We start from the raw sequence: 24,481 nt of genomic DNA, 5'->3' as shown, positions 1-24,481 counted from the left end.
AAGGCTTTTTTATTTTTATTTATTTTATTTAAGGTGAGGACGTAACGTCGAGGCTTCGTTGCGTCGTCTGTCCCGACGTAGAATTCGGCAGGTTGCCCCGGAACCTTCGAAAGACTACCGAGAAAGAAGTCTGCTGTACCCATGAATGAGCACTTCTAATGCTACATCTTATAAATATTATCCACCCTTTCTTTACGACATAAACGTTTTGTCCAGAAGTCTGAACAATAAATTTCAGCAACTAGGCAATGACCGTCGGAGGGGATTATACGGAGTTTATTTTCAACCTGCATGTGCCCGTGAAGTCTCAAAGCGCATTTGTAATTCTTTGCTTAACGATGTATCAATTTGAAATTTTGCTACTAAAAACAAATCAAATTATTTTATTGAATATTTTTGATTTGTTCTTCCCGGCGGCGGGTGGTCTAGTGGCTGAAGACCCTGGTTCGATTCCCGGCTCGGTCACCAGTAGGCCTTGGGCTCGTCCACCAGTGGGTGTATGATTATGTCTATTTCAATTTGAAATTGTGCTGTTTGTATAGTAGAAATTTGATTTTTAATTTTTTCGTTAGCTTAATATCTAATCTATAATACTTACTTTAAAGGAGCACTTTAAACCAGGCGGTCTGTGCTTAGACCCGCAGATATCGGATGTTGGAAGCATTTCAAAGGCAAAAATCAAAGATGGCGGCTTCAATGTATGGGATATCGGTCCTACATCAGATATCGGATCGGATAATGTGAAAACGCACTTAGGTCCCGGAAAACGCGAGTTTTCGAACTCTAAGCGAAACTTGGTCACCCAGCCGGCGTATTATGCTTCCAATTAAATCGCTAATCTATGTGGATAAAGTATCCATCTCGTTTTGGCAAGTAAGTGTGAGAGTGACAGATGTCTTATCCACGTGGATAAGTGATAAAATTGGAAGCATGAGACGCCGGGTGGTACTTTAACTTAAATGACACTGAAAATATGGCCCGTTCAAAAGCCTAAAGTTTGCTAAAGAAAACTGTACAAGGTGTGAACTAATAGGTACCGATGAAAACCACTCACCGCTACAACCAAACTGAGTCCAAAGTAACCCACAAAAGCTAACTTTAACCGTTTTACAACCGTAAAATTAATTTTAACCTAACTTAATGTCCTTAAGGGCTGAGGTCGGAAACGGTCGGAAGCAATATCCGGTGCAGGGCCATTTCCGGTCAGTCATCACCGGCTAAGGCTGTCTAACCCGCATCCAGCTTATCTGATGACAGATTCTCCTCTTTTCTGATGTATCTTTTAAACGATTTCTTTCATAGCTAATGCTGAATTGTGTACGATATTTTGACTGAATTTCGATTAAGGTACAGGGGGGCGATTTTTGAATCTCGCATACGGGATTTTGTCACTAAAATACCGGTTGAAAACGGTGACTTGCTTATTATTTTTATAAGTGACAATTTTCTGAATTCGAACGCGTGAGACTCAAAAATCGGCCCGCAGCGGGGCTGAAATCTCGACTGGGGGTCAATTGTAACTGATCCATTTTTTCCATTATTACACTATGATGTTGAGTTTTACATGTATCCACTGAACGCGCCTACCATATATAACCGATGGACACTCTATTTAATAATGCAAACATTGTAAAACATGGAAAAAATGAACCAGTTACATTTGCCCTCCCAGTCGAGATTTGCCCCGCTGTACCTTATAATTGTATAATCAAAACCGTTTCATTTAATTGTACAAAGAAGCGAAATATCAAGCAGATTGTTAAGTATAGGTACTTGACTTAATTGAGATATTCGATATTAGAAAATTAATATTGTTTTATTAGAAAATGCTCAGCTATATCATTATATCACATAGCTTTCATAATTAATAAATAAGTATGGCTTCACGATGCCGTAATTAAATATTCGACCGTGAGGTATGAAAGCTTGTACGAGGAACTACAATTAAGAATACTTATCGCATGTGATAAACATCAGCTATGTGGAATTAATATTGTGTAGAATGCGACTAGGAAACAATAATGTCATAAACATATCATAATCCTTTATATTTACATAGTGAAATGAAAAAAGTTATTATAAGGATTCGCGAAAAATCTCTGCATTAAGTACTATTGTTGTCCTAAATTCCCCCACTTTTCGACCTTGTCAGGTAGCTAATATATATTATGCATATTTTCACACTATTTACTGAATGGGAAAATGTGGTAGGTTAGGGAAATCTTGGTATATTTTCTATTCGGCCTAAACCAGTAATTCCACGCAGATGAAATCACAGACAAACAAAAGATAGTTCCGTAAATGATTTGATTAGTTGTCAAGTGTACTGACGTCTGTAGACCGTGAACGAACACTTTCTATATAAATGGACACTAATTTTTATTTATAATAAATTTTCAAAATAACTGGCTTTTTCCGAGCCTTGATGTTGAGTCACAAAACAGTCAAAACAGTGCGCAAGCGCTACAAAGTTGCTAATTTCACGCATATTTCCGTCTTTGATTTATACGATCTCAGTAGTTCTCCAATCATAACACAATTACTGCTCACCATAACACTTCACACTGGCATAAATAATTAATGGCTTTCAACAGTCCATCTAAATATTCTAGATTTAAGGAATAAGACGGGATATTCCGATGTGTTTCCACAGGAAGTGCCATTTGATCGTCGTGCTATCACGTGACTTCTTCTTCAGAAATTGACTCATTAATCATGGGCGTATTAATAGATATAAAATATTGTATATAGTTTCTGGATTCATCTAATTTTTTTTTTAGTAAACCAAACCAGATATGAAAAACGTTAACCCTAAAAATGGACTTTCCAACCCTACCCGATTCTAGATATTTTCAGTAGGTATTGGTTTAGTGATCGTACAGTCACGTAGTAAAGTCTGACTAAAACCCTATATTTCACTATACCGTCAACTGCTACAACTTTGCCAACCTGCCACAATTTTGCCCATTTTATAAAAACTTACTTTTCTACCAAACCGTTACATATTTTTTTCTTCCATAAATAGTAAAATTTGTAGAATTTATCTGGCAACCCATTTTAACATATTTTTTCCTGGTAATACAGGTACTTTTGAACTCAGCCGGTGTCAACGCTTGGAAAGCAACCACGTGGTTTTTCGATGTGTTCAAAACTTTTATTAAAGTGCGAAAATATCTGTTATAGCCACTTGTGGAGTACTCATATGGTAAGTAAATATGCTCTTTTCGGTGCTTTATGTAGTTTTTCGTGTAAATAAACTCATTTAAGGCCAGAATGACGACGGGCAATGTTGGGCAAGGTTTCTTAGAATGTACATGTCCCAAAACTGCCTGGTCTAGGGTTGTCACTATCAAGTAGTTTTGTACCGTCAATATTCGGTAGGTACTCTTATAGGCAGATTTGCAGGGCTAAGATGCCAAGTTGATAGCCTGATAAAAAGATAAAAATAATCTAACTACAAGACTAAAAATTTGCAAATTAATAAAAAAATGCAATTTTTTTAAATTCGTAAAAATATTGGTGTCTATTTTGTTTGGCACAACCCTAGCTACGCTTGGCTTCTCCGTGTACAAAGCGAGTCCCCGATGTTTGCAGAACGCTCGTGCAGCCCTAATAGTGCCACTCAGAGAAGTCTGTGGGAAACTAATGCAATATACGCTCTGTTCTACTTCTAGAAGTACTTATAGGAAGTAAGGTAAGCACACATTAGGTTAGGAAGTATGGCAGTATAAAATTCGTAAGAAAGATAGGGAGAAATTACTACGAGAGTCTGAACTAGGATATGCGTATCATCCACATGCCAGAGCGAACGTCACTTTTCAACACATATCTATTGAAAGAGCCAGATACTGTCATTATCAAACTGCCACGTCTAGATATATTATAAACTGTATATTTGTATTAAACTCATGTAATACTCGTAGAAGTCTGACTAAAACCCTATATATCAATACCGGGTGAAACAAAATTGGTAATACAAAATAATGTTTTACTCGTAGAAGTCTGACTAAAACCCTATATTTCATACCGGGTGAAACAAAATTGGTAATACAAAATAATGTTTTCTGGATCTACTCATGACTACAGACTACAGCCAACTTTTACTATGGAACCATCTTCGAAAACATCACTTCAAAATCTACATCTTCATACAAATTATGAACCCAACTTTTGATATGATTCATTATTATGTACGCATTTCTCCATACTAATTCCTTGCAAATTTGCATACATATTAATGAACTAGATACCAGAATTTACACATTTTTTTTGCCGAATTCAATATAAGTCCCATAGTAAAAGTTGATCGTAATCATGAATAGATCCAGAAAATATTATTTTGTATTACCAATTTTGTTTCACCCGGTATACTGGCCTCTCCGTGTACTAACAGCAACACTTAGCTAACCATCGGTAGACTTTATGCCCTTGTAATAAGGATTACAAATGTATAGCTAACAGTGTTGTCGATGGTACCCGATGTTTGCGGAACGCTCGTGTGGCCCTAATAGTGCCACTCAGAGACGTCTGTGGGAAAGTAATGCAATATACGCTCTGTCCTACTTCTAGCTCGGATTATTAATTTTTATGTGAAGTGAGAGCAATATATTATCTTACAGAGTATAACTACAGTAAGGGACGGGAAGGATAGTTATAATTTACTAGCTTTTGCCCGCGGCTTTGCTTGCTTTAGAAAGAGACAAAAGTAGCCTATGTCACTTTCCATGCCTTCAACTATTTCCACTTAAAAAATGACGTCAATCCGTCGCCCCGTTTTGCCGTGAAAGACGGACAAACAAACAGAACACACTTTCCCATTTATAACATTAGTATGGATTAACTGCGCAAAATTTTTATATGAAATGAGTTTTTTAAAGTTAGATATATACTTATGTATGGTAGTGAAATTTGGGTGTGTGAGAAAAGACATCAAAGTCAAGTGAATGCGGTGGAAATGAGAGCGTTAAGAAGCATGGCTGGTGTGAAGTTGAGTGATAGGATCAGAAATAGCGTGATAAGAGAGAAGTGTGGAGTGGATGTAGATGTGGTGACAAAGATTGAGATGGGTATGTTAAGGTGGTTCGGGCATGAAGAGAGGATGGATGAGAGGAGAGTAACGAAGAAAGTATATGAAAAAAGAGTGGAAGGGTCAGTTGGAAGACCTAGGCGAACTTTTCTTGTTCAAATCGGGAAAATATTGCAAAAAGGCCAGGTCAGAAGTACTCGAAACCGACGAGCGTGTATGAGAAACGTTATGAAAGTGTGTGAAGCGAAAGTGATTTGTCAAGATCGTAGTAAATGGTAATCCGTGATCTCTGCCTACCCCTCTGGGAAACAGGCGTGATTGTATGTATGTATGTAGATATATACTACTACCAGATACGTAGATAGTAAGTTTTTCCAGCTACCCTAAGGTTGTCTGGAAGAGATCGCTTTTTAGTGATAAGACCGCCTGTTGTTACCTAGTTATACTCTCACTCAATATTCTGTACTAGTTTTTGCCCGCGGCTTCGCTCGCGTTAAATTCGAAAACTGTGGAATTCTCCATACAAATTTCCACCCCCCCCCCCCCCCCCCCCCATTTTAGGGAAGTGCGGGGTTACAAAGAGGCAAAAAGTAGCCTATGACACTCTCTATCCCTTCAACTAACACCACTTATATAAAAAACACGTCCATTCGTCGGTCAAACAAACAAACAGACACACACACTTTCCCATTTATAATATTAGTATTAGGACGATTTGGTGCAACCGGCCTTACAGTACTATTGTTAGTTAGTTATACAGGATGTTATTTTTACCGTGATACTATGTGAGACAGAATTATGCGCAAACATGTTCAAAAGGTGTAATTGAGAATTTTTGAACGGGATTTATATCCGTATAGGTACTTATAAATATAGTTGTACAAAAAAAAGCATCAGAAATTAAAAAGTTGCAAACATCGTGGTGCTGTCCCTTTCAAATCAATATTTGTGATAAAGAGGGACGCTACTCCGATGTTGCCACTTTTTAATTTTTTCTATTATTTTTTGCTATTTGACATGTATTTATTTATTTTAACAAACAACAACATAGCAAAAACTTACAAATAAACACTTATACTAAAAATCTTACAAATAAAAAAGATAGATTGTATCTTGCTAGATTGTACTTGATGGTACCAATAAATACATAATTGATTAACGAAAAAGAACAATTCGTTTAGCATCAGCTTTTAGCTTAAATTTTTAGTATTGCAACGAACAGAAACAAGTAATATATATATATCACTTTTTCTCAACAGATGGCCGAACCCTGTGCGAATAAATATATCTTCCGTTTATAATTAAAGCGCGTGCAGACAGACAAATCATTTACATCGGATTACAAAATACGGGCAGATGTAACTAAATTTGCTACGCGTTGCCAATACAATGATGTTGTAATATGTATTATGCAGGATGTAGTAAATCAGCAGTTTTAAAATACTCATTTTCTCAAACATGCAATTAAATATTGTCTTTACGTTCCTTAAAATGGGCTGGGAGGTATCGCTTTTTGGGCGCAACAACTCGAGAGATTTCATATTATTTTAGGCCTAGGCCTGCAAGGTAACTTTTTTTTATAAAATATTGTCCTTTAGAGCATTTTTTTTATTTCATTGTATGTTTGAGAAAAGCACTATACATGCCTCGGCGTGAAAACGGATTCCCGGCCTCGTATCCCTATATACCCACTTGGCCGGAAATCCTCATTTTCCCGGCCTCTGATGTAATGTACTATTCCTTGTGTACATGCCTCTTATCAAAAGATAATGAACTTGATTTTGATATTTTTGATTTTAATTGGGTATTTAAAACAAGCAAACATTTTAAAACGCTGCATTAGATTAATGGAGATATATTTTTTAAATAATATATTAATAAAAAAACATTATAATGTATTTTTTTTTCTATCAGCGAGTTATTGTTGTGGACCACTGTTGGAAAACGAAAATAGCTTATAAACATAATATTTCATTTATATTATGCGAATACAGTTATAAGTTACAACAGAACCCCTTAATGAAACTCAACATATCTATAAGTTAGAGATAATTATAACAATAAAAATTAACCAAATAGGTAGTAAGTAAGTTTAAAAAATCTTACTTCTAACCACTATATTAAAACCATCCTGTATGCCTGTACTCTTCATTTAAGGGAGGGCGCAGACGGGCGACGCAACAGTTTTGTCTCCGTCGCTCGTTCTATGGGCTAGTATGAAGGTGCGCACACGTTGCGACGCAACTTTTTTGTCGCAGGGGTCGACGACAGGCCTGCGACGCAACTGTCTCCTTCCCTATGGGTTTCAATGCAAGTGCGCACACGGCGACAAAACAGTCGTCGGTCGGTTGTCAATGTTGCCAGTTATTCGAAAAAAAAGATAATTTTAAATGCAGATTGTTGAAGACGACATTGATATCTGTCTTTTAATTGAAGAAGTAGAGGAAAGACTGATTTTATATGACAAGAATTTAAAAGAATATTCCGACAATATTAAGAAAAAACGATCCCGGGTTGTAAAATCATCAAAACTTTTAAACACTCATTCTGAAGTACCAAAAAAAATATTTTAGATAGGCTCTCAATTTCATGAAAAAAGAAAAAGTTGCATCCGAAATATCCAAAGATAATAGAATTAGTCTATGGTAATAGCTTTTTAGTAGTCTGTGGTTACGTTGCTGTCGTTCCAGTGTGCGCACCTCGGAGACTGTCGCCAGGGGTGACGACAGAGACAAAAAAGTCGTCGAGCGACTGTCGCCCCCGTGTGCGCCCTCCCTAAGTGAGCTTTACCACACGTCCTTGTGATCAGGTTTAGAGAAATGTTCGTAGTTCTGAACATAATTGTATCACGAGTAGCGTAAGGAATGTTCGAGATCGCGTGAAACATGTATTAGAGAAATTATAGAAAACACGACAGAAATTCACTCTTATCTTGTGAAGACTATAGGTGTATAGGTACATACACGGTGAGCATTGGGAGAGATGTTAAGAGCATATTCCTGATCCCATTTTAAGACAAAAATGTCATATACACTTTTCTGGATTTCGCCTATATAGTTTCAGAGTTATTACCTATTGAAAAATAGTATTTTATACTATCGTGATATAATACAGAGCTTTTCAGAGAGTACCATATATTTTAGGCCACGACGTGCCTAATAGTACGGTACGAGAGTGAAAAGCTCAATTATATCACTATTGTATACTTACAATACTTTTTCTATGAGTCATCATCTTCATCATCAATGGACGAACAATATCATCATTCAAGTTAAAATGAATGTTAATAGCGTCGTTCACCGTTGTATCAACATCGAATTTCCTGGCAACCAAATGTTTCTAATAACTGTCTCTGATTGGTCGATAACGCGATAGATAAAAAAATAGTTTCAGATGCAGAAAAATTTGCCAGGTATCGCAAATTAGTAAAGAACTTGTATGAAGTTCTATTTTTGAAATTATTACAGTTATCTAAAGTGAACTGTAATTAAATATTATAGTTGACTAATGGCCAGTTGCATCAACCAAATTTGACAGACACATCATCGTCACGCAGCAGATGTCTATGGAATTTCCCATGCAAAAAAAAATAACGAACGCTTTAACTGTAACTAACAGACGGTTTGATGCAACCGGCCCTAAGTGTCAAAGACTATCCAACACTGAAAAATCAGCACTTATAGTTTAGTCTGTGGTGTCCTAATTGACAGATTAAAGTCGACGAGTAGAAAAAACAAAACTAGCAAGCTTCTAGTCTGTCAAAATCTAAGTGATTGATCTTTTATTTCAGACTATAGATAATTTTTATTCCTCTCGATTACTGCTCGAGTCGTTTCGAATAATCATGTGATAAAATAATCATGGAATTCGATGGATGGCCTGTAGTAAAATTTGCAGTATCAAAGTGGAAATATACAAACAAATAGAGGAATTTTGGTAGGAAAGAACACCAGTTTATAAAAAGTTACTTGCGCTATTTGGTACTTTCTAAACGCTTTTTGTACAAGCTTTTGCAATGAAAATAAAAATGAAATGAATGAAATGAAAATGAAATATTTATTTTTCAAATAGGCATAGGTATTACAATGCGCATATGAACGTCAAATAAAGCTACGCCGGCCCTAACCCTATAGGTATTTTACACAATTTTACAAAACTACAAAAATAGCAAGTAGCTCTTTTATGCACGTTTTCCCATACTTAAATATACTTAAATATAGGTACCTAAGCAAATAAATTCAGAACTGTCACCATTATCATGCTACCAATTGTCTACAAAGACAAGATCGAGGGTACACATAAAAAAAAGTCGTAAATAAATATTCTATAGACGTGGTCTCGTAACACACAAATAGCTGTTTGATGCGATTGATGCGAAGCCATTTTGGTTTATTTAGGCTGTCAACCGAGTTTATATCCACGCAGTGATGGAAACGACTGGTAAGGAAAACTCTTGTTTTCAAAGGTCTTGGCTTTAAACTTCTACAATCTTTTATGTTGCAAATACACGGCCAAATAAAAAAGACCAAGGACGCACTGCCAAGGAGTGGAATTACTTGCCGGCGGCTATATTTCCGAGCTCATATAACCCGGCAACCTTCAAATCAAGGGTGAACAGGCATCTTCTGGGCGAGCTCACTCCATCGTAGGCCACACCTTTGGCTAGTCTGTGGCCAAGAGTAAGGCCATTTATAATAAAAAAAGACCAGCCATACGAATTTGAGGTCTCCTCAAAAATCACTATGCAAAGTATGGCTGTTGCTCTTTATTTCACCGTCTACCTACAGCCGTTATTTAAATACCAAGTATTTCTACATGCATTCTTAATTCATTTTGCATGTTTCTAGTGGTACTCGACTTACTCTCTCTTCATATTTCATTAATTAAAAACCTCACAATTTTAGACGAAAAAGAGCGGGTACGTCTCCTCGTATAAAAAGCATCGAAAGCGCGAGCTACGAAGCTAATGCAATAACACTGCTCTTTCATTTAATACCCTTCAAAAAACTTTTACACTCAAGAAATTTTCGCTCATTTCTCCACCAAGGATAATACTTTTTATTTCGTTTTTTCTAGTTCCAAGATAGTTCTTGGTGTTAACGAACCGCGGGTCGAAGCCGCCCCTCGGGATCTGACCAGTAATCTCATTTCTCCATCTGATACGGACACATTTACTATCATTGCGTTTGAGGTTTAGGAAATCTTTGATCCCAGCTCCGAGCCTTGGCATGAATTAGTTTGTTTTCCCCTCACTAGCTCGGAAACACGTGTTTTGTCCTTTAATACCAGCGGGTAAAAACGCATTTTATCCACTAGTGGGTAAAGTAATTTGACCTTGAATAGAGGCAAATTTTCTGCTTTAAAATTGATAAAAGTGAGTAAATCTAGTAATGAAGATGTTTTACCACCTGTGTAACTACTGGAAGCAGTGATTAAGGCGTTTCTTGCGTTGTAGTTTCCTCGCTATAGTGAGGGGAAAAATTTTGTGTTACACACGAGTGCAAATGTATTTTACTTCTCGTGTGTTGAAAAACTCGCAAGCTCAGGATTCTATTCTCGAACCACTCGCTTCGCTCGTGGTTCAACTATAGAATCCTTTCGCTTGCTCGTTTTTCAATTCCACACTCGGCGTTAAAATACAACTTTGCACTCTTGTATAACAAATAACTATTTCTTGCCTCCCGGAATATTACTCGTCAACTCATCTCGCGCTACAGAATGAAATTCCTGCGCTATTTTTAAATACTAACCGACCTTATGCGTAAAACCAACCGAAAAGGTGATGGTGATGAAGATTCGCATTCTCTCGCCTCGGCGTGTCCGTCAAAATGGATACTTACGGTAGATGAAGACACTCACTACGGGTTCGAACACAATTCACTGTCAGTAGGTCATCAGTGTTGGTAATTTTAGCGCGGCGGCGGCGGCGGCGGCGCGTCAGCAGGCCGGGCGTGCGGCGGCTCGGGCTGCAAGCGGCGACTACGGCGGCGGGCCGGCGCCCGCCCGCCCTGCGCGCCCCGCCCCCGCCCCGCTTATCACACAAATAAAATTTATTTAATGGTTAATCGCCGATGAGAATCCCGCTGAAACTCTCGTCATATTGATGACTTCGCGACAATTTCTCACCTTTTTACAAGAGTTTTTAGTTGCCATGTCTTACTTTAGGTACTTTATTCAAGTGAATTCTAATAAGTTTTTACATACGATATACTCGTATTATCTAAAGCTCTGAGTGGTTCAATGAAAATCTTGTTTGTTTAGTAGCAATGGAATAATATTGAACCTAGTAGAGATGGGCCGAATATTTAGTAAATATTTGGTATTCGGCAAATTTTACAATGTTCGTATTCGGCCAAATAGTTCGGTTACATTGCCGAATATTTACCGAATAAACAAAGTAAATAAATAGCGTAAGTTGTTTCGTAATTCATCGCATAATGATATCCTATTTCAGCATTCTAAGGAACAACAAAAGGGAGTTAAAAATGCGTTAAAATATAAAATACAATAATTTTGTAAAAACTTAAAATAACTCTTTCTTATGCACTAAATTATAGGAACATTAAGAGCCTTAATAAGAATAAATGTGTACCCATTACCAATAATTGAAACGTTTTTAACTGTAAGCCAGGATTTATAATATTCGTATTCGGCAAAGTCCGTATTCGGCCCATCTCTAGTACCTATTATCAAACTAGCCTGATAATGATAATTAATTCGGATATTATTTGAACAAGAGATTGCGATGTCATGGAGAACTCATTAGACGCGACTTGTTGATGATTGGATAAGGAAAGTACTTGTGTAAATCTGCTTTTCCTGGGCATTCATTACTCGTTGCCATGGATACAGTCCGGTCAGGCATGGTCGCCATTTTATGCTATATATTAAGGTGGCTCGCTTTCCATACAAAAAACATCTACCATTTATTTAGTCACCGCACACTACAACTAAATAAAAATATGCGCATACATCTACTATACATTATCCGTCGTCGCGGTAGTGAATGAAATACATTGTTTCATAATGAAATCATGGACAAATCCATGTGAATTTTTTATTAATTTTACGTAAATGTGCGTGCCAAATTTTGTGTACAGACACAGAGCCGTCATATTTCGCGCATTTTTAGTTGACATTGTCATCAGTGACATTTGGCTCTTGACAAGTAATTATTTAAAGATATTGGTTTAGTTAACTCAAGCAGACTCAGAAATAATGACGCATTTTGTCAACAAAGATACATATTGTGTATTTCGACACTGCTAATGTAAATCGAAATGGCGTCTCGGTCAAACGACCGACTATGATGCAGAAGATCGTGGGTTCGAGTCCGAAGTTTTTTTTAATCATTTGAACTTTTATGGATTTATTAAGTATTTTTTTATTTTTTTAATGGAATATTTGACTATTACTATATTGCTTTCCTATTTTTTATTCTCATACAAAAATACAATACAATCCTTTATTATGCCTTTGTTGATAAAATAAAATATTACACGTCTGGTATAATACATTATACATAGATCATAGTGTGGGCATAGTATTAGTAAAGTATTGCATTTACTGAGCTGGTTGACCTATGTTATTGTTGTGTGAATGTTCTTCTTCAACAACTAAATGGTTACATACAAGAATATGGGTAGCTTTTGCACATTGTAATTTTTCCTCAGTCACCCGTTGACCACGAACGCTGTAAAGTGTTTGAAACATCGGGATGAATTTTAAACTCATTATACGCGATTTAATCCGTTTTCATAGTTTTTATTTCATGAGTAACTATCGCGGTAACTGAAGACAATATTAACTAAATGGTTACAAATAATAATTATCATCAATATAATCTGGTCCAGGCAGGCAATTATGGTCGCGCGATAAATTATAAAACATCAACAACAACAACAATCGTCTGTCACGCCGTGAAGGTGCGTTCGATTCCCAGGATTCTTTTTTTTTTTTTTATACTACGTCGGTGGCAAACAAGTATACGGCCCGCCTGATGTAAAGCGGATTCTATAAACTTTTTGTATTCTTTTGGATATAAATTTCGTATTTTTTATTGACCGAGCAAGAATGGAGAGCCGAAGGTATCAATTTTATCTTAGAGAACATATTGATTTTTTTATTGTCATTTTGATTTTCTATTTATTAAGTTGAGATATAAAACACAACTTTTAATACCCTCGCTAAATATAATATTTTATCGAAATTACTCCTTAGATAAAAAAAACCGGCCAAGTGCGAGTCGGGCTCGCGCACAAAGGGTTCCGTAGCAGCAAATATAATAAACTTATTATGTCAATTTATACACCTGCCAAAATTACAGTTAAATCAACCTATCTCAAAAACTATAAGAGATACTTTGATCAAACCAAAAATCGTTGAAAGAGTTAATTAGCATGCATCACCTCTATTTTTTTTAGAATTTTATACCCCGTAGTTATAAAAATAGAGGGGGGGGGACATACTTTTTACGACTTTGAGAGCTGATATCTCAAAAACCGTTCACTTTAAGAAAAATGTTTTTTAGAAAACTTTATATCATTTTAAAAGACCTTTCCATTGATACCCCACACGGGTATGTACATCGAAAAAAAAATTTTCATCCCTCAGTTACATGTATGGGGGGCCCCACCCCCAATTCTTTTTTTTACTATTTAGTGTCATAATTTTGTAGCGGTTCATACAACACATATTCCCATCAAATTTCATCACTGTAGTACTTATAGTTTCCGAGTAAATCGGCTGTGACAGACGGACAGACGGACAGACGGACAGACGGACAGACGGACATGACGAAACTATAAGGGTTCCGTTTTTGCCATTTTGGCTACGGAACCCTAAAAAAGTCCACTTGAGTTTTTAAAGCATTACGTTACTCAGTTAACTATTGCATTTTCATTTACTAATTTAAGATTTCAAAAGCGATTTGAATACCCTTGCTCCATCGAAAATAAACAATTAGAAAAAAAAACATTCGAATCGTAGTTTAGAAACTAAAATTTATCTATACTTTTTTGGAATTTTTTAAAATATCAGATTAGGATACTTATTAATTATGTTAGAAATTCTGAGTTCGACGAACCCAAAAATTATTACCATGTAAGAGAATAGGTTTTTAATCTTTTTTGTGGAAAACGCTCAGTAACTACTGCACGAGTACATATACATTTATGTATAATAATAAAACAAAAAATAGTGTCTCATAGTGTTGTGTTCCTGCCGGTGAGTAAGGCTGCCAGAGCTCAACGAGGGTGTGGGGTGCTGACGACGGGAGGACTTACGGAACTAATTTGTTCCGTCAATTGTCCTTTGAGTCGTCGGCAACCCAAACCCTCCTTTGAACTTGTACACTCCTTTTTGCTGTGCACACGCAGCAAAGGGGAGTGTACAAGTTTCTAATGGGGCGGCAACGCGCATGCGACACTCTTTGAGTTGCAGGCGTCCATAGGTTACGGTGACCGCTTTCCATCAGGCGGACCGTATGCTTGTTTGCCACCGACGTAGTATTAAAAAAAAAAAAAGAGAAAAAGTCCTGGATTCGAACCCAGTACTTCCATGCAAATCATGCGATGGCACGTATTTACCGCAAGGCTATTTAAACAAGCTGTCGCCGCGTGAAATTATCGACTAGAAGGAATACAAAAACACTGTTTGTATGTGTGAGTGGTACTTAAAAATAGTGTAAAATAGTAAATTTATCTACATTAAGGGGATTAACGTTACAATGAGAAGTTGAATGTTTGTTGTAATACGTCAATTTTAATATTAAATATTCGCGAAGCATAATTGAAAGTATATAAATGCCTGTACGACTCCACAAAAAAAATAAGACTGGTAATTTGCAGATTAACGCCATCTAACGCAGCCTGAGCTTCGGGTAACCTAAGCGAGCCACCTTAAGGTGAACGAGACCGAGATTAACGGGTTTCTCGTCCGAGACCGAGACCAATAATTTACTAAAACAGCAGAAAAAAATATTTTTTCTCTAATTTTAAAAGTATAGTAATTGGCCATAAAGAATGCACATACATGGAAAGAGACAATTAACGTCACATAATCATGAAAGAGATGGCTCTACTCGTATGAAGACCAAAAACCGCTGTGCATTCTGTATGACCGTTTACTGTAAGTGTTGCTATGATAATAGTTATTTGTTTTACAAGGGGGCAAAGTTGTTGTTTGACCGCGCGTGCCAATATTGACACCCGAGCAAGCGAAAGATTCCAATATTGAACCGCGAGCGTAGCAAGTAGTTCAAAAAACCGCCTTCAAAAATAAGCGCGTTACAAAACACGGTGAAACTAAAAAGCAAAAAATAATAAACCTTTGAATTCAGATTTCTTATCGGATACAATACGAACAAAATACTGACTATAAAACATCAAACTTAATCAAATCCAGCAATCTATTCAATATTTATGATTCAAAATAATTATTTATAGGTAAATTCTACCAGTCAGCTCAAGGCATCAAGTTAAAATTTGTATAAAATTACTTTGCACTCTTGTGGATAAAATGTAATTTTGCTATCCGTTTTCGAATAGCAAAATTGATCTTTACCAGTTGGTGTGGTGAAAAAAAATTTAGTTCCATTTCTACTCTTTTTTGCCAAGCTTATAAAAGATATCTTCCTATATTTGGCCAAAAACTAGATAAAACGTTCAAGTTCGTCTAATATCGTGTGTAGGAAGCATCTCACGTCCGCCGCGACAATATTAAACCAGACGCTGAATAGTGCTAGTCGGGTCTCAAGGGACACTGGGCTTGGACCACTTCATTCACAATCCTATTTCGTCACCTTTGTAACTTGCCATTAAGAGAGTGGTTGTTTAGACAAATAGACATTTACTCCACAGGCACTTTTCAGTGAGAATAATTATATGAAAATTGCCGATCTTGATTATTAAAGAAGTCAGTTATGATAACGAGGGGTACCCATGCACAACAATAATTATAGACATTCATACGCTGTGGTCAAAATAGGGAAGCAGACAAACTGAGACTGTAATAAAAAGTGGACGAAGCTGAGATTGTAACGACCCGATGTCCTCGCCTCTTACAAATCTATGTATATAATTATTTGAATAATCTGACTTTGTTTCTTTTAGACAATTGTCTATGTTAATGTTGTGTTGTATGATTTCATAATAAGTAATATTCTAATCAAATAGTTACACTATTTGAATACAGTATTTGTAAAATTAAATATGCTTAGAAACAAAAATTCCAGGAAATTGAAAATAACAATTCTCGGAATTTGGGCACGCACATTTCGCACAACGATCACTGTTGCTACCCGCAGCACAAGGCCACGCTGGGAGATCACACGATAGAAAAATAATAATTATTCCCGGAATTCAAACGTACATAATTTACAAAGATCAACATTTCTAAAACTGTTGCCAAAAGCGTTATTATCGAGGAAAGCAGTAAATCGGGATAAAAATATGAAAGTTAGCGTAATTTACAAAATCAAACATTCCTTACACTATTGCCGTAAGCGTTGTTATCGAGGAAAGCGGAACTTTGGACGAAAAACTTCAACCAATGAGACGCTAGAGAATCGCGTCCCGGGCGTTTGGGGAGCGTCACCAAGAACAGCGCATGCGTCATATTCGGGGAATAAAACTCTGAGCGCAGCGTCAGATGGGGTCATTAGGTTCGGGAACGTTGAAGACATAACATTAAAAGAATAGGTAATTTGATTCGAGAAGCTTGAAGAAGTACTTTGTGACTACGGAGGAGGCTGGAGCTAAGGTTTGCATAGTTCAGAATAAGGAGGTTTAGTGAGTAAGCCAATAGAACAGTTATGAAGAATGAAGGAGCTAGCCATCGAAGGCGACATAAAGAAGACCTTCTGACATTAAGAAAACAGGTATTAATTATTCTTTAATAATTTTAGTGCGCAAGTGAACTACATAATTAATTACGTGACGGTTTTCATTGGCATTTTTATGTGTGTTATTTAAATAATACTATATAGTTCGTGTGGCATAAACTAAAGAACCCCGCTTTAAGTGCGTAATTGCAATAAAACTATTTTAGCTACATACCTTTTTACATTTACAATCCATCGGGACACTAGCTTGCTTTTATAGTGTAAATATTTCACTAACCAATTCACTAAGACACAAACACAGTTTATAACACAATGCTTATTGCTTTCCATTATTTTTCACATACACAAAAAGTTAATAAAGTGTTGATAATTTAAAGATCTACTCTACATCCCGGCTCTGTGACAAGTCTACAAAGTACGTAAGATTAGATCTTCGCGGTTATAATTTTAGTTCATTATTACACTGTTATTGCAAGTATACTTTCACCACGTAGTTTAAGTATTTGCCTATCGTTATGTATCAATTACAAACAATTTAGATTAAAAAGGCATCGCGTTAAACCGAGCGAAAATGACATGCGAATTATTCCCGTGACGTAACGTTACTGATTCGGTACTAGCCACGCCGCGGGCCGGCGAGTGTTGGGATTTGACCTTCAAGTTTCAAAATGGCGGATTGTTGCGACTCGCGATGACGCGACACTTAGTCGCGAATTCTGTACTTTCGATATTCTATTTAACATACTAATATATATTCTGTGAATTAATCCAATATCCTGTTTCAATGCGATCTAGTAGTTGTTTTAATATTTACTGTGTATATGAATAGTGATTTCTTAGTGTATTCCTAAAAGTTGAAAATAATTTGGATTGCACGTTCGTCGCGACGCGAGGCGGACGGCCATTTTAAATTACACTGTGTCTATTGGTGGATAACTGAGCGCGTCGGGATCAACTTATACTGGGCGTGTTGTTACTATGTTTACTTGAATTATGTGTACATTAAGTAAGTGTCATTCAATTATACGTATTTTTTATACTACGTCGGTGGCAAACAAGCATACGGCTCGCCTGATGTAAAGCGGTTGTTAAAAGAGAACGCTTTAGCGTTGGTAATTAGGTAAATTATTTGATTTGATTTGATTTGATTTACAATTAAGCAGTTTTACTTTTGATTATGAATTATAGCAAGACTGAGCAATCTTGATACTGTAGTATAAATTTAATGATGATAAATAAATAAATATTATTGGACATTCTTACAGAAATTGACTGAGTGTAAAGTAAAGAAGTGAGTGATATTTTTTGTTTAGTGTTCTGAATTACGGTTTGATAAAAGAAGTGACTTTACGATGTTTTCCTAAAGGAAATAACTATATTATGATATCATGAGATTAGATGATTATTTTGTTTATTATGTATTTTAATTACTATTTGAGTACACATAGTATATTTAATGTGAACAAATGTTACTCGTCAATATAAACAACGAATACGATGAGTTAACACAGACTTATTGCATTACTCAAATATAATGAATATGGGGAATTATGTCACAAATATTATATATAACATGTACAAATGTTACTCGTCAATATAAACAACAAATACGATGAGTTAACACAGACTTATTGCATTACTCAAATACAATGAATATGGGGAATTATGTCCCAAATGATATATTTAATGTGTACAAATGTTACTCATCAATATAAACAACAAATACGATGAGTTAACACAGACTTATTGCATTACTCAAATACAATGAATATGGGGAATTATGTCCCAAATGATATATTTAATGTGTACAAATGTTACTCGTCAATATAAACAACAAATACGATGAGTTAACATAGACTTATTGCATTATTGAAATATAATGAGTATGGGGAATTATGTCACAAATATTATATATAACATGTACAAATGTTACTCATCAATATAAACAACAAATACGATGAGTTAACACAGACTTATTGCATTACTGAAATATATTGAATATAGGGAATTATGTCACAAATAATATATTTAATGTGTACCAATGTTACTCGTCAATATTAACAACAAATTAGATGAGTTAACATAGACTTATTGCATTACTGAAATATGATGAATACACTATGCAACATTTTACTAAAAGTTCTTTATGGGGAATTATGTCCCAAATAATATATTTAATGTGAACAAATGTTACCCATCAATATTAACGAGAAGTTAGATGAGTTAACATAGAATTATTGCATTACTGAAATATAATGAATATATTATGCATCATATTCCTAAAAAGTCCATATGTGGACAATCCTCTCTCATGTATGTTGAATAACATCATTGGTATAATTTTACCATCTATACTATTTTCTTTTCTATATTATTATTAGCTGTTTCTACTTAGAAGATTTTGAATATTTGATTGAAATTAATTTTGATAATGTTTTTTAACATTTATGAAATATCAGTTCATTTTGATGGCACGAAGTAAGATCTTTATTATTTCTTCACTGCTGTTTGATATGAAATATCAGTTCATTTTGATGGCACGAAGTAAGATCTATGTTATTTCTTCGCTGCTGTTTGACATAATGTTCAGGTGGACATTTTATGGTTTAAGTGCACTAACCGAGCGGAACGTAGAGTTAGGAGTCATACTGTATAAAAGAAACAGTCGATTCACGCAACTTATACCTAATGAATTGTATTCCTGACTAAGGTCATATTAAGGCTAAGGCCTATTACAATTATTACCTAAGGGTAAAAATGATCTACGGATCTGCCATCAAAGCTTACAGTCTGACTAAGGTCATATTAAGGCTAAGGCCTATTACAATTATTACCTAAGGGTAAAAATGATCTACGGATCTGCCATCAAAGCTTACAGTCTGACTAAGGTCATATTAAGGCTAAGGCCTATTACAATTATTACCTAAGGGTAAAAATGATCTACGGATCTGCCATCAAGGCTTACAGTTTGACTAAGGTCATGTTAAGGCTAAGGCCTATTGCATTTATTACCTAAGGGTATAAATTGATCTACGGATCTGCCATCAAAGCTTACAGCTTTTGGGAATGGGTTATGGGATTAGCTTAGAGTGAAATGAAGTAGGTAGGGGTTTCTGGTGAATACTTGACGTTTCAATCATCGGAATACCATTAGGAATTGTGAAACGTTTTCTAGCCATTCGCTGAGTCTTATACTCCTAGGAATAGGGAGGTAGGGATTAGGAAGCCCAATCAAGGGACTTTCCCACAGTGATTGGTTTAGGGAGACTCCATACCCCACCTAGTATAGGAAGCGTTAGTTTTAGCATTCAGATTTTATTAGATTAAATTCCATAACTTTAGAGTCACTTCGGCTTATCCGACGCTTCTCGTGCGACAGGAGTCACAAGTAGGAGTTGGGGATTTTTACCAAAAACCTTTTTTATGTTTATGTATTTATTATCTACATCGTTACACCTGGAAGGACTACAAGGACCACTGTTTCTACTCCAGCTGAGCTACTGCTATTGTCAACCAACTCCAACGACTGATGAGAGTTCCAGTATCCAGATTCTGCAGTATAGTACAATTACATGAATGATTACTTAACTAAATTATTATTGTGTTTGTTATATTACATTGATTAAAACATGTTCTTTGTTACTTTGCTTTTGTTATTTATCTACTTCTCATAATAACCTAACTTTAATATAATCTAACTTTCTAAGATCTAAAACTTTATAGTAAATTACCTTTAATTAATTATCTTAGTTTCATTAAATTCCAGTTTTGTAAGGTATGCAACTCTCCTCCTTGTTAAAGAACCAGGGGTTACTACGCACAACTACGGGGTCCTACCACTTACTAGACGATCACATCACTTTTATGGCCAAACGTTTAAATGCAAGACAGAGACAGATAGTTAAAGAAGATTTGCTTTTAGGGTCCCTTGAGATTTAGATTAGTTATTGGGTCAATGGGTCTTTGGGTTTAAGGTAGCGTTTAGGTGGGGCGAGGGGGCTTTTACAATTTGGTGCCGTGACCAGGATTATTATTTACTGAACTTAAAATTATTACCATTAGTAGGATGTATTTAAATGTGTTTCGATTTGTTTGTGTCTTTGTTTTGCTAGTGGCACGCGAGTGTCACAATTTGTTGCCGTGTTACGGATGCAAAGAGTTGAGAGTTGCATATTTATTATTACCTTTCTAACATTGTTTTTATATTTTTAGGTCTACATTACTAACCTTGTTCTTGTGAAAAGATGGGTCAAGAGTTTACTAAAAGTGGGGGCAGGTTAATTGAAGCTATATACTGTGATGTTATTCCATTATTTTCTTCTTCATACATAGTATAGGAAAGCTAGGAGTCTCAAAATGAAGAAGATATCAGGCAAAAGATATTAAAAGTAACAACAATTGGTAAGAAGATAAATGAAGCCAGACTATAATATAGCAGTTTATATTTTATCAAGGTAAGTGAGCATGTTTGTAATATTTCTTATTCGTGTTTACTTACGTAACTTTATATATTTATCTTACCGGATTTATATTGTATTCGATTACAATGGAATTTTTCTGTGGATAATTCTACTGCATAGTTGTCGTTTTGATATTTCTACTTTTATTTTAGAAGATTACTTGTGTTAGTTTGTCGTAGCTATTCTTGAAAACGAGAGACATAAAACAATTCAGCTTTTCAATTAACAATTCTATGAAAATTATGATCTTTACATACAAGAGGACATTTATAAATAATATTTAGAGGCGAGTGATTTAGCAAAATATTTCAATTTTAAATAGTCTCTTAAACAAAAGTAATTACTTGTCGGATCATAATTATTAGTTTATTATTTTGAATCAAGTATACGTAATATTGCATTTCAAAGGAAAATATTTTTCACATTTTAGGAATTTTACGATGTGTCGACTCAGTTACGCAATAATTTCACTACTCTGTTTGACTACTATCATATCGTGTTCGATTATTTCATATTTGTATGTTTTGGTAAAATATAAAAAAAATATGTAGAGATCGGAGGATCTAGTGGTGTCAAAGTTTAACTCATTGTACCTGTCAGTAAGACACAGATAATCAAGTCAGGTAAATGTTAATAGTGTCATTATTGTCATTCTACACCAATTTCACAAACTTAAATAAACTTTCATTAAAAGGTTACAGAGTGAGAAAAAGAAATCAATATTAAACTTAAAAGGGTTTAATTTTCAGAGTTGGTTGTTTGTATGTATGTATGTTTGGAATCACTTAGAATTTATTTACCATCTATTAAATTTTATCAAAATCGATGACGTGAATAATTATTTAGATTTGAATACCAACTTAGCAATAACCTCTGTTTAGAAATTTACAATTGTTTCCAATTTACAATTTCAAATCTCAAACCAATCAATAACCACTGTTAAGCATTTCCTATTTTTATGGTTCCTGAATACCATCATTTTCTATTTTTATAGTCTTTTAATGTCATCAAAATCTAAAGATAGCTTGAAGGAAGAAAGTAGTGCAATAATTTCAGTTTAATCGGCATCTAATTTGGGAATTTAGGAATAGTTATTCGACGTATATGATTATTCAATGACAGATGACAAAGTTTAGTTAACAAGGGGGCAAATAGGTCAAAGTATAAAGAAATCAGTTGTATGGACAATGTAAATGTATGTGTATGTATGTTATTTTTGTTTTTGTTTGCCTCAACTGGTAAACTAAATTCAGTTAGCAGGGGGCCCATATTGCCAGCAATTATAATTGCAAGTAAATAGTTTGTGCATGCAACAGATACATTGTAAGTGTATGTGTATGTTATTCTTGTTTCTGATTAACTTAATTAAGTTAACTTCATCATCATCATCGTAAATATAATATAATGGGCTTATATCATAAAATTATTTTAAAAACAAGTCGTAGTAGTTTTATATTTTTGAATTATCATTTTATAAGAGTTAGTTAATAGTGTAAAACTTGCGATGTCATGGGGGCAAGTTTTATTACGAAGTAACTTTCATTAACATATCTTTTGAAATATTTATTAGAGAAACGTTTATCTATCAATAATTGAGAGTAGATTATAAAGTATAAAATTAATATGTTTCACAATTTTAATTCAAGTCGAACTTATACTGAAAACGTTACGCTGAAACAAAAGAATCCCGAATTAATCATAGCTACTGTTACAATTATTTGGGTACAGGAAAACACTAAAAGGAGAGCGATTCGTAAATTAAAGAAAAATATAGTAGGTACCTATACTTATGATATAAGTATGTATATTATTTTAAATTTCTGATCAATTTGAAAAATTTAAATAGCAACAGGAAAAAGAGAGAGCTTTTTAATTATGATATCATACATTATTTTTACTGTCATTATCTAAGTGGACTTGCAGGTATGTCAGAAACAGTAAAATTGGGCGTATGAGGAAGGATGAAATCTGAACGAGTAGTATAGATGAAATTCGCATAATAGAAAGAAGAGAGGTTTAGCTAGATGAATGGATGAAGAGTCGTTTGAAGATATGAAGGGTTTCCTCATGTTTGCAAGTTTGAGAATAGTGACGGCAGTTATTGGAATTTTAGAATGGGGAAAGGGTTACACAAACTTGTTATCACGAGAGTTATGTGTTAGGATAAATAATTTATACCTTTTACAGGTACATTCTTTTGGTAACAACATACTCTACATGCCGCTAATAAACGAACTAAACACACACCCTGTGTCTTTATGGGATAAATCAGATAATTTTGTTTGTCATAAAATGTGACTTAACATTATCAATAAGATTGAAATATTGATTGTCTGATTACTCTTATAAATATACATAGGACATATGCCGAGAAAGGAGGAAAATTATTGACTAGTATTGAGTTGTGGACTGGTTTTTCGAACTATGGGGAGAACAATTGTCGGTGGTTACCTGAGAAATTGAAAGGCTTTTTCATTCTAGTAAAGAGATTTTTGTAGGTTCATAATATCTGGGCAATGTAGATAGCGGGTTACCTAATCGTGCAATGTGATTTAACTACCCATATGAGGATGCAAAAATTTTACCATTAGGGTACATTTGATTCACAACCAAATGCTTTATTGGAATGGGAATTCTGGCTGGTGGCAATTTGACTCATGTGTCTGGATAACCATTAAGTTCATAATTCGTGCTGGATCAGTGAGGTTCCTTTGAATATTGGTCACTTTTACTCACCACAACTACGAAAAGGGGAAATTGAAAATTTCAATAACTGAATTTATTTTGCTGGTTATTTTTGACAAACATTAATCAAATTATTTACTATATTTCTCTCTATCTAGGAGAATTATTAAATCAAAATAAGTTTTGTTCACAAAAGTTGAATCATAATTAACACTGGCCTCGAGAATGGCAGACTTTGGAATCATCATTCCATTCTTATAATACTACATACTAACATAAAAGTTACCCTGGAAGTCAAACAATTCTAGCACTGACTAGTGTAACACGATGTCAGGTGATAAATCCGCGATACTAGGAAAGTGGAGTATCACATGCATATAGAATTTATAGTTTGGAATCTCGGACAACTATCGATGGCCATGGCCAAACCATTCAACACATTTCACACCATATGGCAGTTGAATCTAA

General features: G+C 35.1%; 1 protein-coding gene across 2 annotated transcripts in view; it reads right to left on the bottom strand.

Moving 5' to 3' along the window:
* LOC125234529 (receptor-type tyrosine-protein phosphatase kappa) overlaps positions 1-10,984 on the bottom strand; it is a 297,920-nt gene extending 286,936 nt beyond the window's left edge. For both annotated transcript variants that reach the window (XM_048140795.1, XM_048140797.1), the window contains exon 1: positions 10,867-10,984. The gene's annotated coding sequence lies outside the window, so the exon portion shown is untranslated. The remainder of the gene's footprint in view (positions 1-10,866) is intronic.
* Positions 10,985-24,481: the final 13,497 nt, after the last annotated feature.

This window comes from Leguminivora glycinivorella, chromosome 16 (assembly GCF_023078275.1).
Source record: "Leguminivora glycinivorella isolate SPB_JAAS2020 chromosome 16, LegGlyc_1.1, whole genome shotgun sequence".
NCBI classification, from domain to species: Eukaryota; Metazoa; Arthropoda; class Insecta; order Lepidoptera; family Tortricidae; genus Leguminivora; species Leguminivora glycinivorella.
Note: the sequence above shows the minus strand (reverse complement) of the source record. Positions and strands in the feature narration are given on the sequence as shown.